The following is an 18,312-nucleotide window of genomic DNA, read 5'->3' as shown; positions in this document are numbered from 1 at the left end:
CAGCAAGAGGTTGTGCAGGTATCAAATGGTTGAATCAGCTAAAGTAGCCTCACACAAACCCGGCCTGTATCTGGTGGACAGGGTTGGGTTATCTAATGCTGTATGCTCGTGCTGAGTGAGGCTGTGGTAACAAAACACCCAACCGGTGCCCTGCCTCGCTCACCGGCCCTGTTAATTATTCACACTGCTCGCTCGCCGGCCTGCAGACAGCACACACACACACACACACACACACACACACGCATGCATGCATACACAGTCAAATGCACCTCCAGGTATGTTTAATTTACGTTCTTTCAGTTGTTTTCTTTTGTTGTCGCTGGTGGCCAAATCAGGCACCGTTCTGTTAACTGAGACAGGAAGGGAGGGGGAGGGAAGGAAGGAATTGAATGGGAGGGGGGGGCTTATCACTGATGGGGAATCTGATATCACAGAAAGTGCAGTGGGCATCATTCATGACATCCTCCATTCAGCTGCCCCCTCTTCCCCAGACGTCGCAAGTGCCTATTACCTACCTTTCATCTGTACCTCAAAGAACAATGATCAGGAGCAATTACTCACTTTGTGTTGGACTAAGTGGGCTTATTGTATGGGATGAGAGTCCGCTCTCTATACTTGTACTCCCTCATGCAACAAACGATTTAACTGGAGGATTTGCCAATAGTTTGACAACAGGGTGTGTTAAATCTTAAGCACACTCCGAAACGCACACAGTCTATGTTAGAATAGCTGACAAGATCTGGTGGGTTTGGCATGTATGAATGAGGTTACTGATGTTGCTTTGTTATGCTTAGCGTAGCATGTGTGCGTAAATGTGTATATATGCTGTGTGCCTAAGGGTGTGTCTCAGATGTCACATTGTTGAATTACCTTGTGTAAGCATAAATTGAATGATGGCTTGTCCTCAGTCTTTATTTATCTCTGTCAGCACACGAGAGATCTACCTGTGGATCTACCCAGAAGCATATCGTATTTATCTGAAACTCGTTGGAGTGGATTTAAAGTCTTTTTTCTCTGACTCATTGTCATTGCTGAACTAGCTGTCTTGGTCTTGGGCTTGCATCTGAGAAGCATCTGACATTCAAAAACTCAGCAGTAGGACTGGGATAAAGGATAAATATAGGATAAATATAGGGTGGATAAAATCAAGTATCATAATATCTTTCACTGACTACCTCCATATTGATATTGTAGGGATGACCATAGGTGCTATCATACACATTATACACAAGATATTTTTTGATAAACTATCAATGGTAACATGGGTGTGATGACCAAGCAGGTTGAGCTAAACAACTGAGCGGCTAGAACAGTCGAATAAGATCTCAACATTACATCCCTTTACTGTCCCTTTACATATCACAGTATTACAATATCCAGCATCCCAGACAACATCAAGCCTCATATCATGATATCAATATAATATCAACACATCTCCCAGCACTGCTCATAAGACAGAATTTTTAGTGCACATTTGATATATACTTAATAGCTTTGCACAGCTGGTGAAATTATTAAGTAACACTTTATAATAACCATCATTAATAAATGGTAAAATGCTAGTTAATTACACTTTAGTTTAATATGTATTTTAGCTTTAACAAACAATGAAATGATAATTAATAATGTTTGCGTTATACATTGTAAACTATTTTTTTAACAATTGTTGCGTACATGATAACATTTTATACTAAACTTACTAAACTTAAACTTAAACTTATATTAAATGTGTGTATATCTATCTATCTATCTATCTATCTATCTATCTATCTATCTATATTTGTATATACATATATATAAACAAACAAACAAACAAAAATGTAATTTTCGAACCTTTCAGCTTGTACCAGATTCACTGCTTGCAGCTATATTCATAAACCAGTTATTATAAGCAGAAGTTGCAACTTTACAATAGCCATCCAAATGTTATAATATTGCAATATTAAACTGTTATTGTTAATATACTATGTTAATATATTGTTTTGCCATGTATTAGGTAGACATTATTAATTATCATTTCATCAATTTGCCATTTATTAATGATGGCTATTATAAAGTGTTACCAATTATTGTAAAACAAGCCTCATGTTTTATGGAAGGGGACTGACTTGTGAAAGATGCATTAATTCATTTGAATGTTCACCTTTTCACCGTTGAATTGTGTTGGTGTGAAACCACTAGAGATTGCCCTTGTCCCATCAGTCATCAACATGTATTTTGAGATACCTGGTCTTGTCTTAATGTGAATAAAGGTGCTAGAGTGTGTAATATACACTCACTGTATGCTCTCAAAGCTGAACACGTGCTTTTCTTCACAAAGCACATAACCTGAGAGCCTTTGCTTTGCATTTCCTTGTCATCTTTGTGATAATGTCAGAATGAACAGGAACAATCTCTGCCAGCCAAGATAGACGTCTTGTGCATGTGCTGAGGGACTCATTGTCACAAAACACTCGACAGCAGGCAAAAAAACAAAGCAAAAAAAACAAACAAACAAAAAAAAAAAAACGACAGCTTCCGTTTTCTTTTCCTCCCAGCTTTTCATTTGCTCTCTTTTTTTCTTGGCCATATGAGAGGTAGAAAGTAAGATCAGTCATATGTTTTATGTTCTGAAAGGCTGGGATCAATACGATGAAGCAATGCCTCTGCTTGATAAAATACTGATCAATGTACCTTGTAGATCTCAGAGGACTGTCTGTGAGTGTGTGTGTCAGTGGGTGCCAGGCAGCGTCTGTGTGTATGTGTGTGTGTGTGTGTGTGTGTGTGTGTGTTTGAGTTAAGTTAGAGACAACGTTGTCCTGCCAGATGCTCTGAAGTCCAGTAGAGGGCAGGATTACACCATACTTTATTCCCTAGGCGTCCCCCCCCCACCCACACACACACACACACACTATCTCTCTCTCTCTCTCTCTCTCTCTCTCTGCTGATGGACCCGTTCACTACAGTTTCTGCTTTGAGGAGTATAGACTTCTGATGCAAAGGTCTTGCAATCGCTACAGAGTGTGAGTCTATATGTGTGTGTGTGTGTGTGTAGCTTCATGTGTGGAGGCGGCCAGCTATTGTCATTCTGGCCCAGTACATCTCCAACCCCAACTCCCAAATCTCTTCCTATCAAAATCTTTGGACCTCAACTCCTGATGACAGTTGTGGCCTGGCCATCAGTGGGTGAAGTGAAGCCTTGGTGGTGCCTTACAGTGGAATTTAATTCATTCATCAGAGGCCTTTAGTGGTGCGTGAATGTGTGTGTGTTAGATTAAATGAAAGTTAAATGACCCCCGTGGGAAAACCAGGACCTTGCAGCAGCAGCGGCAGCAGCTGCACAAGAATAAGCCAGACACAGCAGATAATACAGCAAATTATTAGTGTAATCAGATACAGAGCAAATTAATATATTTGTATGTGCCATATATGGTTTGTGGGCATGTGTATGTGTATATGTCTGTATGTGTGTGTCAGGATATTTGGGATGGATGGAACCCTGTCAGTGTGTCACCATGGAGATAAGAGAAGCCTGACAGCAAGGGAGAGACAGCAACAGCTTTTATATCAATCATACTGACTTATAACTATGTGTGTGTGTGTGTGTGTGTGTGTGTGTGTGTGTGAGAGAGAGAGAGAGAGAGAGAGAGAGAGAGTGACAGAGTTGGGGAAGTGAGTGTGTGTGTGTGTGTGTGTGTGTGTAGGGGGGTATTAAGCTGGAATCAAAAATAAATCAATGTCATGTGGTCTGTATGTCAACAGCTGTTGTCAGTTTTGCCTCACCTCTCTCTGTAATCTCTAAACTCCAGTGACCACACACACACACACACACACACACGTACACACACACGCACACACGCACACACACACACACACAAACAGACAGACGCCAGTGTGTGTGTCACACATCTCTAAGTGCTTGGAAACCGCCCAGAAGGAGAGTTGGCCAAATGTTATTCTGGCACAGTGAAGAAGACTTAAATCTACATCTCTGAGCTTCCCTCTGCTCTTATTCTCTCTCTCTCTCTCTCTCTCTCTCTCTCTCTCTTTAATTCACCTCCTGATTCTCTTGATTCTATTCTGACTTATTTGCGTGTATTCTTACTCTTTTCCCCTTCTCTCCTTTTACCACCTCCCACCCTTTTCCTCTTTCATCCTCTCTTTCTTCACCATATTTCCCCTCTTCCACCGCCCCCGCCCCCACCCTGAGTCTCAGCGAGTCTGTGAGCTGATGCAGCGTATCCGTGAGGAATTGGGAATTCAATTGGAGAAAATCAGGCTTTTGAGTTTTCACTCAGATATTTAATTACAGGAGTGAATTATAGCTGTGTTGCTGCAGGGACAGAGCGGAGACGTAATGTGACTAAGTAAACAATAAATGAGCGCTAAATAAACATAAAGTGTATGCCACACTTGATTAGAAACACAACACCCACTGCTGCCCTTGCTAAACCTCCCACACTCGCTTACTTTAACCAAAACCGTTCAATTGCTGTCCACTTTCTCTTGGTGTATGTGTGTGTGTGTGTTTGTGTGTGTGAGGGAGTGTCAATAAAAAAAAGGCGTTTCACTAATATTATCTGAATCTTTTTCCCCACAGTGGATCTCAGACAGTAGCTGAGAGAGAGGCCAGCAGTGAGATAGAAAGATAGAGACGGGGAGGGGGTATTGAAAGATACTAAGATAGAAATCTAACCTCCTCTTTGATTAGGTACCAACCCCACAGGCCTGCTGTCTGCACTGATAAAACAGGAGGACTCACATACACAAACACACACACACACACACACACACACACACACACACACACACACACACACACACACACACACACACACACACACACACACACACACACATACACACACACACTCCCTGTTTCCTATCCTATATTTTCAGCTCAGTAAATCATTTAGTCCTTATCAGATTCATTCACCAGATTCCTCTATTCTCCCTTTCCCTCTCTATTTTTTCATATTTCCGTCTGTTTGGCCAAAAACTTAGGAAATGGAGATAATCTTACTATGATCAGTCCTCTATTGTTCACCAGGTTTCATTTTTTGCCCTACTGAGAACATTATAGTTAAATAATAAAGTTCAAACAAGGTGAACTCCTTACAAATGCATTGTGGCATCCAGAGTTTGTTAGGCTTCAGTAAGCTAGTTAATATTTTCCTGGTTTTAAAAACACCAACCTGTAGCTGAAGTAATTTGAAATTAATGAATGAATCTATTTGACAATAAAAAAACAAACAAACAAAAAAAACCATAAGGCTGCATTTAATGGCAGACAATAATCCTTTAAAAAAAATGGATGAGGATAAGAAAAATACCTCAAAAACCAGCAGGTTTATTTTTGTTGTGCTCCTCTATCAATCAACAACAAAACAAACATAACAAGACAATACAATTAAAACACGACAGGCAGGATAATGGCAGACCAGCAAGGTAACTAATGAAACTATAATTATAAATTATAAACTATAATAATTTATAAGTGAAAGGCCATCCTTTTGAGGATTTTTATTAATTTATTTTTTGTAGATATTAGTAGTTATTAGTAGATTTCACTTCAGAGGCAAGTGAAAGCAGCAATGTACAGAAAGATATTTTTCCCAGTTAGGCTTTTAAATCCCTAGAGAACAAAGTGAGTGGGACTTTCTCTCTAATGCAAGAATAATAATTTGCCATATAACTTGTTATAGACTAAATTTTTTAAAGTGAGAATTATCAAGATGGGCACAAGGATGAAGCGGACCAGTTTGTTTTGAGAAACTTTGTAGTGTATGTTTGATGATTTTGCTGATTCAGTCTACTTTTAAAGACACAGGGTGAAGAAATCAATGATGGCTGTCATCCTATAGGAGCAAGGTGCAACAGAGATGGACTGCTATCTGTGTTAAGTGATGACTGATAGCTTTCATCCGGTGATGAGAAGCTAAATTTCATAAGCCGCTCTCTTCGCTGCTGTCATGTTCCTAAAGGCCCTCATCTGATGTCAGATAACTGCACTGTCAGACCTGTCAGATACCAGATATTGTCAAGCATAACCGTTTTTTAAGCCTGGTTTAAAGTCAGGGATAGCACGGTTATCTAATCACATACTATATATCTACACATGTTGCACCCGTGCATTCATGCATGCACATTCATGCTAAGACACACATTCACTGACATTGAGTTCGTCAGTGAGCTCTCCATCTCTGCCAGTGGGAGCCCAGTGCTTCTTGCTTGGTTGCAGGCTGATAGATGAGTCTCCCCTGAGCAGCTCTGTTAAAGCACCTCTGTATCAGGCTGCAGCCGCATGGACCCTCACATTTGATTAGATCCCAATGGAAGCCAGTTGCTCCCTGTCATCACTCATACAGCATAGGGCTGAGATGCAACTGAGACAGCCATCGGAGCGTAGAGCTTGACACGCTGAGGAAGCCATTTTGGTGCGAGGAGCAGGATATTATGTGACTCGTGTACAACTCTGTCTCACATGGGCAGCACAGCACTTGGCTGGAGAGAGGAGATACAATGAAGGAGTGGGATACTTGTAAAGAAGGATGAGTGTTTTTTTTTTCCCAGTTCTTCAAGTTTTAAATTCAGACAGCATCACCAAAAGCGCCATCCAAGATTCTATCAATCAAATTGCTGCGCCCATTCATTTAAATTACACCTGACTGAAAACGTGCGCCATTAGAGCACTTCAAAATTCAAAAGAGGCCTTTTGTCACTTCGACTCTCTCTCTCTCTCTCTCTCTCTCTGTCTCTCTCTCTGCCTCTCAACGTCTGTCCTCACTCTCCCATTGCTCTCCATTGGTATTTACATGTCAATGATTTTTGCGCAAGTGCCTTTCTCCTTCTCTGTCTCCTATTTACATGTCATTGGTTTTGGCTGCTTGATGGTGCAGTGTTGAAATGAAAGTAATTTGCTCTGTGACAGTCAGGCCATTTTACCAGCTATTACTCTCATCCATTCTGGTCAGTGAATACTGATGACAATGAAACCAGGGAGCTGTGAAGACATTTTGCAAGCTCTCGCGTTAGTGACGCTGGTGTGGCTTTGATGCGGAGGCAGTAGGCCCGTCACCATCCACCTCTGATGGAGTTTTTTTTACGATATGCGGCATCTTTGTCACTTTTTACGCTGTTTTTTTATCAAGTGCTGTGCTTTACTGTCTGGTGAAATACAAGAATACAGATCCCTCTTTGATCGGGCTCTTTTCTCAGAAGCACTTAGTAAAATAGTGTTTGTTGCTCCGAGGCAGCCTCAAGTCAAGCTTGACACTCTCTTTATTAAGTAGACTGCAATGTGAAAGCCATTTCACTTGCAGTAAATTGCTGTGAAAACTTGAGAGCTGTATATTAAAGCTAACATCAGCATGAAATCATGATACTCCACAGTAGCGAACTTAGAAACCAGTCTGAACTGTTAATGTGATTTTAAAAATAAAGGCTAATTTCCTTTTAATCAGCAGCACAGGCCGTGTGGTGCAGAGTGTTAAATCACTGTTGCAGAAGTGACTTCAGGATCTATATGTAGGTCGCAAATCATGCAAGATGTTGGCAGTGTGAAGGGAGGGCCCTGACATGCTCATGGCTGGTACAAGCTCATATGCCCTGATGGATGCACTTATACACACATGCACAGCAACTCTCTGCTGTGTTGTTTTTAAGTGGTCCATTGGCCATTAATGATTTAGTCTTACAGGCAGGACAGAAATATGACTGCTTATGACTGAAATATTGATGGAGCTCTATGAATAATTAAAAGAGCTGATTTCTGGAGTAAAGATGCAGTTGACCTACTGTAGCCAGGGGTGAGGTGCAGGAGTCTTATAACTTATAGGATGATGGTGTGCGTGTGTGTACATATCTCCAAAATATAATGAGAATACTGAAGCTCTTTCTATGTGTGCGCATATCAGAGACAGATATAGTGTCTGTGCATGTGGGTTTGTGTAGGACAGATACTTCCACACATCTGTTCATGGACGTATGCATGTATGAATGAGCGAAGCTTTCTGAGGTCATCACACCAGTTTGGTGTTTACTCTTTAAACAACATTGCCCACAGACAGATTGTAAGATACACAGTCAGCTGACAAAATATACGCCAAACTACTGCACACAGCACTTTTTTGCCAAAACAACCTGCACACTTCTAAATCTGTTTGTGTTTCAGCCGCCTCCAGATGAATATAATTTGGCACTGAAGAGCTGGAGTAGTTAGTGCAAATCTCAGTGTGGTCTTGGACCAGCCAAACAGATTATTGGAATAGAGAAGTGGCACACAAACAGCAGAAAGACAAACAGGCAAAGCCCTACTTGTCTCAATGAGGGGGAGGTAAAGGAGTGATTTTTGTTTACGTTTGACATGCCCAGTGGCTGTCCTCATGGTGCAGTTCAGCTCCAATTGTCTTCCCATCTCCTTGTCTACTTCCCTCATTCCCCTAAAGATTTATAAGCCTTCAGAGTGACTTTCATCAGTTGGGAAATTCACCCTGTCTTCTCTCATCTCCTCATTTTCCTTCTTCCTTTCCTCTCAGATAGTAAACCACCACATTAGTTTTGTCCCCTCTCGACTCCTCACCTCACCTCGTTCTCATTCCTCCCTCCCTTGCAGATTAGTAGACCATCGGATTGGTTTTCACCCTCCTGCTTTATCTTATCGTGACCCACTGAAGAGTGTTTGATGATGATTTCTTTTTTTTCTTTTTCTTTTTCTTTTTTTTTTTTTTTTACGGAGCCGTGATAGATAGATATGGAGTTCTGGAGATGAGGTTAGACTTGGTGCTAGAGGCAAAGGAGACAGTAATACATGTTAATGACTCACAAAAATGAGGCTCAGGAGAACCTGGCGGCGGAAAAAAAAAAAATGTCCAGCATGGGCATGTTTCACTGAAGGACAAAGAATAAAAGGGGATCAGTGTGTGAGTGTTGGGAGCGGGCGCAGTGTGCTGGCTGGGGGTGCTTTGTCCTTCACAGGGGTCAAGAGGAGTGGGCTGTGGGGAAGGGAGGGTGAGGATGGGGGTGTACTGATAGCATCTGTTCCTCAAGGGATGGAGGGAGGCAGAGAGGATAGAGAGGCAGGCACTGTGAGGAAATGAAGAGATGGAGCGATGGAGATAGGGAAAAAAGAAAGTGGGAAGGCCAGAGAGAAGGACAGATAGACAGGTGTCTTTTAGCTGCAGAGGGACTGAACAGGGGAGTTTATTGGGCTAATAATAACGGGAAGAAATTTGATGGATGAAAGGTGAAGATGTGTTTAATTATATCCAATTAGAGGTGTGAATGTTTGGCTCAACAGCAATTCAATTCACAATTCATTAGTTATTATTATTAGATTACGTCATTTAGCAGACACTTTTACTCAAAGTGACTTACAGTAAGTCGACTCTATCAACAGTGGTCAAACCAACCATCTATCACAATCTTCAAGAGCTAAGCATTCAACAGGAATAAGTAGCACACATAAATTCCTTTCTTTGTCCATGTTATAATTGTAATATAATTTGTTAGAAGTAAAGGATAAGTCAATATATATGGGGTTCAGCAGGGTCCAGGGAAAAGATGAGTCCTCAGTTTCCGACAGTTAGACTGTGATTCAGTACTTTCATCCAATAAATACATGCAATTATATATTTTTATTCTGAAATTTGAAAAGAAGAAAAATAATACATTTAATTACATGAACCTTACTTATTCTATCCTATGTATTCAATATTCTGCCATTATTTATCACTGAACAAAAAAAACAAAACAAACAAAAAAAAACATAATTGCAAAGTGCAATGTCCAGGTGATTACTGAATGACTGCACTTCATTTATAATGATGCAGGCCAAAATCAGAATAATTAATTCTATTAATTTCTTCTAGCAGATTGATGCAGCCAAATCATCAGAATTTTTAATCGCTAATCCAACTAATGTGTGCAACTAATTTATTGTTACAGTCTATATGCAATGATCCAAATTTGACTTCAAATTTTGTAATTTCTAGTTTTTTAGGTGAAGGGGCCACCGAGTGAATCCCTGGGTTTAGATGTTACAGATAGAACAGAGCACAGAGGATGCAGCGAGAGCACGGAGGGAGAATTCATTCCTGAAGATATATCTGTTTCAGGATTAGAATTTATCTGTTGCTGAAAACTAGGGGTTTTGTGTAAAAGGTGGAGCAGTACGCTGGCAGTCTGCAGGATTTTGACCACTGTGCAGGGGATTGTGTGCGTGTGTGTGTATGTGTGCATGTGTGTGTGCATGTGGGTTTGTGCACTGCTAAATGATGAGGCTGTGTCCCAAGCCGCCGGCTAATGGTCTCCATAGATTTACTGACAGCAGCAAGGGGTACTTTGTTTTAGAGTCACGAGACAAGTCGCAATATGTCATCTGCTCAACCAGCCCACAGACGTCAGACGCAACACCGCATCTGTCTGAACTGTGGTCAGGCTGCACATGGGTGTGTGTGCAGGAGCAGAAGAAGAATCAGACAGAGGAAAGTATTAGCTAATGCAATAGACAGGAAACCATAAAGTACAGGGCTCAATCAATCCACAACTGGTTTTTAGCAGTCGATTCCTCCTGTGGACATAATGCCTCAATATGACCACCTGTGAAAACAGAGTACAGAGCATTTGAAGCCTTTAGGCAAAGTACTTGTCTCTCCAACAATAGCGTTTTCATAACCAGCCAACTGGGAGGACATCTAAAGAGAGAGGCAGGAGCACTAATCAATAGGAGAGGGCGGACTGGTGTCAAACGGCAAATAAACAAACAGCCATTATCCCGAGACGCACACACATACACGCATACTCAAGGATATGCACAAAAGCACACTCACTTGCACACGCACAGACTCAGACATATAGACATACACACTCTTGGTTAATGTGTGTTAAAAAGTGACTGCTAATTTGCAAGATTTTATGCAGCTGGCGGAGCAGAAACAAACTCATTCCTATTCACACTGGCTCACCGTGGTGCTAATGCTGTGTGTGTGTGTGTGTGTGTGTGTGTGTGTGTGTGTGTGTGTGTGTGTGTGTGTGTGATGGATGGTTTATCCATGCACACACAAGCAGGCTCACTAACAGATATATGTGTTTATAAGCTTACACATTTGAGATATTTGTGTGTGTATGGTTTTGTCAGAGAGGCAGAAGACAGTGAAGGCTAGAGGGAGAGATGACGGGTGCTGGGCAGAGGAGAGAGTCTGTCTGCTGTAAACACTGATATTACTGTATTGATCAAACCCTCATATCTGGTGGCAGTTAGATAGCCCACGGGCGTGACTCTGTGTGTGAGTGTTAAAACGCTCAGTGCATCATTTATTGTGTGTGAATGTGTGCGTTTGTCTTTGTGTGTGTGTGTGTGTGTGCGTGTGTGTGTGTGTGTGTGTTTCTTATCACCAGCTTTTGTGTGCGTGCATGCGCGCCTGTGTGTGTGGAGCTGTGTGTTTAAATTTGTTCTGGAGGAACCGTGGTGACAGAGAGAGGGGGAAGGAGAAGTGCTATCGATTTTCAGCCGAGCCACGAGGGAGAAAGATCTGTTTGGGTGGAACCGTGATTACCTCCCTTTCTTACCTATGTCACCTCTTTCCCTTCTCTCTCCCCTCCCCTGCAATGTCTATCTATCTATCTATCTGTCTATCTATCTATCTATCTATCTATCTATCTATCTATCTATCTGTCTATCTATCTATCTATCTATCTATGTATCTATCTATCTATCTATCTATCTATCTATCTATCTATCTATCTATCTATCTATCTATCTATCTGTCTATCTATCTATCTATGAAGAATGTATCGGGGACAAACAACTTATTCTGAATCGCCAGTCTACACCAGCAAAGTGTTTGCAATGGCTGCTATTTCTAAAATGTCTAAATATTTACCTCTGTGTGGTTAAAGACACTCCTTTTCCACATGTAGGTGATATATGTTATGCCATAACTGTTTGGATGAACTACTGTTGACTCATCGCCCTCTATCTCACCAAATCAATCATCACCACACCTACTCAAAAAAAATAAATAAATAAAAACAAAACAAAACACAGAAAAAAAAAAAAAAACTTACAAAACCATTATTCAATCATCATTCCCAAATATTTCAGAACATACAAACATGTGGTGCATCATTCACTGGATTTATTTTGAGCGGCCAAAGCGTGTTTCGAATATGGGCGCTCTGTCAACAGCAAAATGCATTGCTAGTATCCAGCATACATTTTGAATGACATCGTGTGAACCTATCCAGCCACAGAAATTCATCTAAGTCTACCGAACGGCATGTCAAAATGTATCTGTCTTCCAGGCAGGCATAACCAGCAGCAAGCAGGCTCGGGGCCTCTCTGGGCCAAGCAGCTCTCACCTGCAGTGATATTGTTAAGAAATGGATTTCTTAAACAGATGACAGACAGTTTTGCTTTGTAGTTTTGCTTTGGCACAATAGGTGCAGTGCAAATACAGACTACCATTGGTTGTGAAATGCGTTCATTTGAAAATCAACAAGGGAGCTGGGATTTATGCTGCATTCAGACCAAACATATATGTATATATATGTTTCTATAAGTTACAGAGCATCTTCAATTTCAGGTCTTAGTCCCTTGGGAACTTTGGGTTTGAGCCTCCTGAGTTTTTTTTTTTTTTAACATCAGCAACAAGGAAGGGAAATATCCGCAATCAGGTGTAATAGGTTGGTCAACTTCAGGCTACCATTTTCATCACAAGTCATTTGTCATTGGCACAAACATAAAAACATAAAAACATAATTAAATGGGATACTTGGACTAAAAAAAGGAGCATTGCAGAGCAGACCAGGCTGAGCTGCACCTGTTTTGAACTCAGAGCCAGCTAAGGCTTTTATTTTAAGTACTGTATTGTCAAACTGACGTGAGTTATTTGAGGACAGGTTTTTAATCAGAAAATATATATATATGTATAGTTACCTAATGCTCGTTTGAAAATATCTGATTTGTTTTAAACTTTTCGCAGTCACAATATATTAACACAAGTCATATTCGAGTATATAAGTACGATCAATAAACAAGAAAAAAGGGAAAAAAAATAAATGGAGGGTAAAGGAAGAGAAAAAATTCCAATCCAAATTGTCCAGTTGCATATTTACAGTTTGTTCACTTTGCTAGATACAGCAGTACATCAAACATCCATCCAGACATACAGACTTGTCATCAAATTTTCTATCCAGTTCACGTCCTTAAGTCTTTATGTCCACTGGTCCGAGGTAGGTGGGTGATCATTTTACGGGCTATTAGCATAGAAGCTCTAAACATAAATAATTTGATCTTCCCTAATCCCTCCAAGTGTATGTTACCTAAAATTAGCTGAAATGGATCAAATGAAATGCTCAAGATCAGAATTCCCCCCCCCCTTTTTTTTTCTTTCCTTTTTTTTTTAGGACCATCCCCAACCTTTTATTAAACCATATCTTCTCCAACAAAGAGGGTTAGACTTCACATCACAGTTGGATCTTGCCACTGGGGTTTTAATATATCTCATTCTTCACTTCCAAACAAATTTTCACCAGTTCAGGTTACTAAATAGCTGAGTTTCTCTTAAAATAATACATGATACTGCAGTGTTCCTACAGGCTTATGTTTTATCTGTGGTACTCATTTATGAGATTATATACTTTGTGTTATCTATGATGCAACTATACAGTTATACTGTGATATTCGTATAGCATCTATCAACATGACAAGCCTGTCTCATTGAGAAGAGAGCTTCCTATCACCTTGACACTTTGTTAAGATCGTTTCTTAGTTAGTTTCCTATTTTGTATCAAAGGTTGCTAGGACGCATCCTGTGATTAGCACAGAATATGACACAATCTGTTGCCACGTACATCATATTTCCATGGTAACCTAATCAAGTCTCATGAGCAACAGATGACGCCTGTTGGGTATAATGCTGCACTCACCTTCTATGGGAAGCAGGGTAGAGGTCGGAAATATTCCCATCAATACGATCGGAATATTTACGTAAAGTAAGTGGGCAGGATTCAGGATTCAGGATTAAGGAAAGTCAAGGCTGTATCAACAAGTACCACTATGATGCCATTAATTTAACAAAATATATTTTATGACAGGTAGGGTTGATCTGTTGATTAAAAAAGCATGGAAAACATGAGATTTAGTTACTATAATTACCAGATGTATGCTGATCTATCTATCTATCTATCTATCTATCTATCTATCTATCTATCTATCTGTCTGTCTTAATCTCCAAGTCTAAATAAAGTGTGTGATGTGTTCTTACTGTTTTCTATTTCTGGATGCCAGCATGCTTTGAAAGGACTATGTTTAAAAGTTTTGGTACCTCAGAAAGCTGTCAATGCTGCGTTCATATTCTAAGTATATCAGACTTTCCACACAGGGATTTGTCTGCCTGTCTGTCTATTTATGTGTGTGTATGTGTGCACGTGTGCGTTTGTGTGTGTGTGTGTGTGTGTATGTGTGTTCTAAAACAATGACAATATTATCTAAGGTTTTAAAAGATTTAGGAGTGAACCAGTTGCCTGGTTACCAGAATCTATGTTTGTTTTGGTTGCAATTTGCATGCACACAATCACAGACACACTAATGTACCTACTCACATACACGTGCAATCACTTACACACACAGACACACACAGAAACACACATACACACATGCGCACACACACACATTTTCATTTTCAGATGGCATGAATGTATGTAAAACATGCCCCAGTTTCTTTGCCAAACTTAATCCTGACCGCTAAGACTGGAGCACTCCGAATGAAGATCTGTGTGTGCATCTGTCTATCTGCACATCTGTCTGTCTGTCTGTTCACAGGCCTGTCAATCTTCCTCTCTGCCAGTTAAAATGGAACAGACGGCTACATAAAGCCAATCTGTGTTTCTCAGCTCATGGAGGGAGATAAACAGATAAATGATTAGTTGCAAAAGAGGAGAGGGACTCTTAGTGTCATTATTATCAGGGAGAGAGAGCGAGAGAGAGGGATCGGGATTAAAAGAGCGACATTGTATGTGTGTGTGTGTGTGTGTGTTGTGTATGTGCTTGTGCCTGCTTGCATGTGTGGCTGGCTGGTTTTCTCATTACAGGATTAAAGAGCATCTGGTTCAGTGTTCCTACTCAACCCTGCCATTCAAAGGCACAGGGGAAATAACATACTGTTGTCACATGTAGGTACTGTGTGAATGTGTGTGTGTGTGTGTGTGTGTGTGTGTGCCTGCGTGTGTTTTCTGCGTGCACGCATGTGCTTGCCCACATACATGATTGTGCATGCATGTCAAAAGGGAGAACAGATATGGATTGACTGGAATTGGACACGGGCTGAAATGAAAATGCTGTGTCTAGAGGCTGTGTCACAGAGAGTGGAGAAGCTTGTATTATGGGCTCTCCATGTGAAAAACTCTTGACTCAAATCTATTTCTGGTTACATAATGAAAGGTGGACTGCTAAAGGCTTAGCTGGATCTGTTGGTGAGTACATAGCCAAGAAAGGGACTGGCAAGGTAGCTAGAGAGAGAGACACACACACACAGAAAGGGAGAGCGAGAGAAAGAGATGGGAAAGAGGATAGCTTGGATTTGCAGCCATGCTTAATTTTACTGTAAAACAAATCACCACTTTAATCAAATAAATAAATGTGTGAAAAATTGGGCAGCCAATTGTGCCAGCTTTCTAATGCATGATATATCACGTTGTGTAACATGTTGGCCCAAGTCTACACAATGTCTGAGCAAGCGCTAACGATTTTTGTATATCTGTAGTACATTGTGTGTTGAGGGCTGTTCTACACAATCCACAAGGCAATTGCATTGCCGTTGGGTATGGACAATTAATAAGGACATACTAATGACATTATGGATTTCCTGCCATATTGGCCCAATAGGGGATGCGGTGATACAGTGCCTCACATTAACAGTTGTCCGCGTGGTTTAACTATTGACACACTGTAAGCTCATTTATCTGTCCTGTTGAGTGAGTGACCTCAGAATGCCCCGAACACAGCTCGGCTACAGCTACAGAAGCTGCAATGAGGATAATCTCAGTCACAAACATATAGCTTTGGAATGGCTGAGACAGAGGTGGCACCACAGCTTCAAACATTGTGGGGACAAATTTATTTGAGCTTTTTTAGCAGGCTACAGGGGCTTTCGGGTCACGCTCCCCCGAGGCATTTTGGTGACTTTTATTGCGCTCTAGAGGCTTAAAAAGTACCACGGACAAGCTGTTCACGAGCTTTGCAGAAATTAACTAAAAGGGTACTTTATGTATCACCAGCTTTTATGAAATATGGCTCATATTGCAATAATGGATAAATCACAAGTGGCAGCATGTCCAGTAAAAACTTGCAGTCATAGAAATAAGAAAAGAAAACAACAGGACAGTTCTGTAACCATATTCTTCAACCACATTCTTCAACTATGTGAATAGCTAAAATAAGTATTGTTTGCTATGAAATGTTACATTATGTTACGTAGGATTACATTACATTAAATTAGCTCATACGTTAACATATAAATCCAAACACTTGGGTTCAAGTTATTTCACAATAATCTTATGGGTACCAGTTTATAGTAAGACCTCCCTTACAAAGGGTTTATAAATGGTTTATAATTAGGTAATTAATAAGGTTTTAAACAGCCATCTTAAAAGGGAGAAATCAGAATCAGAAATATTTCATTGATCCCTGAGCGGAAATTGGGTCAGTTGGAGTTATTCAATTCTCAAGAGAAGAAATAAATTATAATAGAAAGAAATACGAAATAAAAAAAAAAAATCTTCTGTGTGCCTTACAAATTTGAAAGAGTATGTGCATCATGTATAAGCTCTATCGAGGGTATGTGCATTATGTGCATCTCAGTATGTGCATTAATCCTGTAAAATATCACAACAATAAATACAGAAATTAGAAATTGAGCATATGTAACAAGTATACCTATATATATACACCTTATATACACATGGATATTGCACAGTCATCTTTAATGCATCTGTGCACTAAAGATGATTGATTAATGGCTGATTTCTCCAATGATGCCAAAATGAATTGCTGACATGTTACAATGTATTTGAATGATCTGCCTAATTCCCTGGGAAATTAAACATTTTTCATTTGATAACTACAACAACAACAACAACGAAAAAGGACATCACAGAGATGTCAAGGTCCATTGTATGCAGAACATAAAATTTAAAAAGCTGGACTTAGATACTGTCGGTAACTATTTTTGCAGCCATTTATAAATACATGAACCTTGACAAAAATAACTTCATTTTCATTGTTGTTTCATTATTGATTTACTTGTAATGAAGTTTTTAGATTTGAACACTTGAAGATTACTTAAATTTAAATTAATTAATTAATATAAACAAACAAAGAAACAAACACTCATATATCGTTCCTGGCATGTACAATAAGTCAAATGAAACATTTGTTTTCATGCAGCATATGGCCAGAACTGTTTCTACCTCCACTTGGTTTCCCTTCAGTTGAAGCATTACTCTGGCAAACAGCTGAATATGTACATAACTTTATTATATTTATTGTATTTTCATTTGTGACCTAATGCACCAATAATACATCATTGTGATTGTGCTATTAATGGTGGTGTTGGGCTAAATAATGTGTGTGTGTTTGTGTGTGTGTTCGATTGTGTGTATGTGTTTTTATTTGTGCCCCTATTAATCAGAACCTATCACTTGTTCCTAATGGAGATAGATTATCAAGCAGAGAGACGTGACCATCCCTAGAGAATGCCTGCTTACTGTGTTTGTGTGTGTGTGTGAGAGTGTGTGAGAGTGTGTGTGTGTGTGTGTGTGTTCCTGTGTGTGAGACCATGTGCATGGTGATATAAATACCCCCATAACCGTGTGATTTTCTGCTTGACTACTAGAGCCACCACCATCGGTGTCACCTGCTCCAGACGAGGAGGGTGAAGGTGTGTTTCTGGAGACACAGAGGTTAAGCACACTCATTTATTACTTTCTCCCTCTCTTTCTGTGTGTGTGTGTGTGTATGTGTGCACTGGTCCAGGATAATTAGCTGAGACTATGTTAGCTGGTGCTCCGCATTTATTCCTCAAACAAACAAGGTTTTAACAGCACCTGTATTGGCATCTTGTACAAGCCCGGAGGTAAAACAAGTCCACTGCAGCAGAAGGCTTTAATTCCTCGGAGATACCTTTATTATCCTCGCCGCTCAGTGTAAAATATCAGCAACATGCTAATGTCTCTCCCCCGCTTTCTTGAAACCTGTCCTTGCTTGGCTCCCTGGGCTACTCCTCGGCCTCTTTTGCATCTCAAAACATTTGCCTTGTATTCACTCAAGTGAAA

Source organism: Myripristis murdjan, chromosome 1, assembly GCF_902150065.1.
Source record: "Myripristis murdjan chromosome 1, fMyrMur1.1, whole genome shotgun sequence".
In the NCBI taxonomy this organism is placed as follows: Eukaryota; Metazoa; Chordata; class Actinopteri; order Holocentriformes; family Holocentridae; genus Myripristis; species Myripristis murdjan.
Note: the sequence above shows the minus strand (reverse complement) of the source record.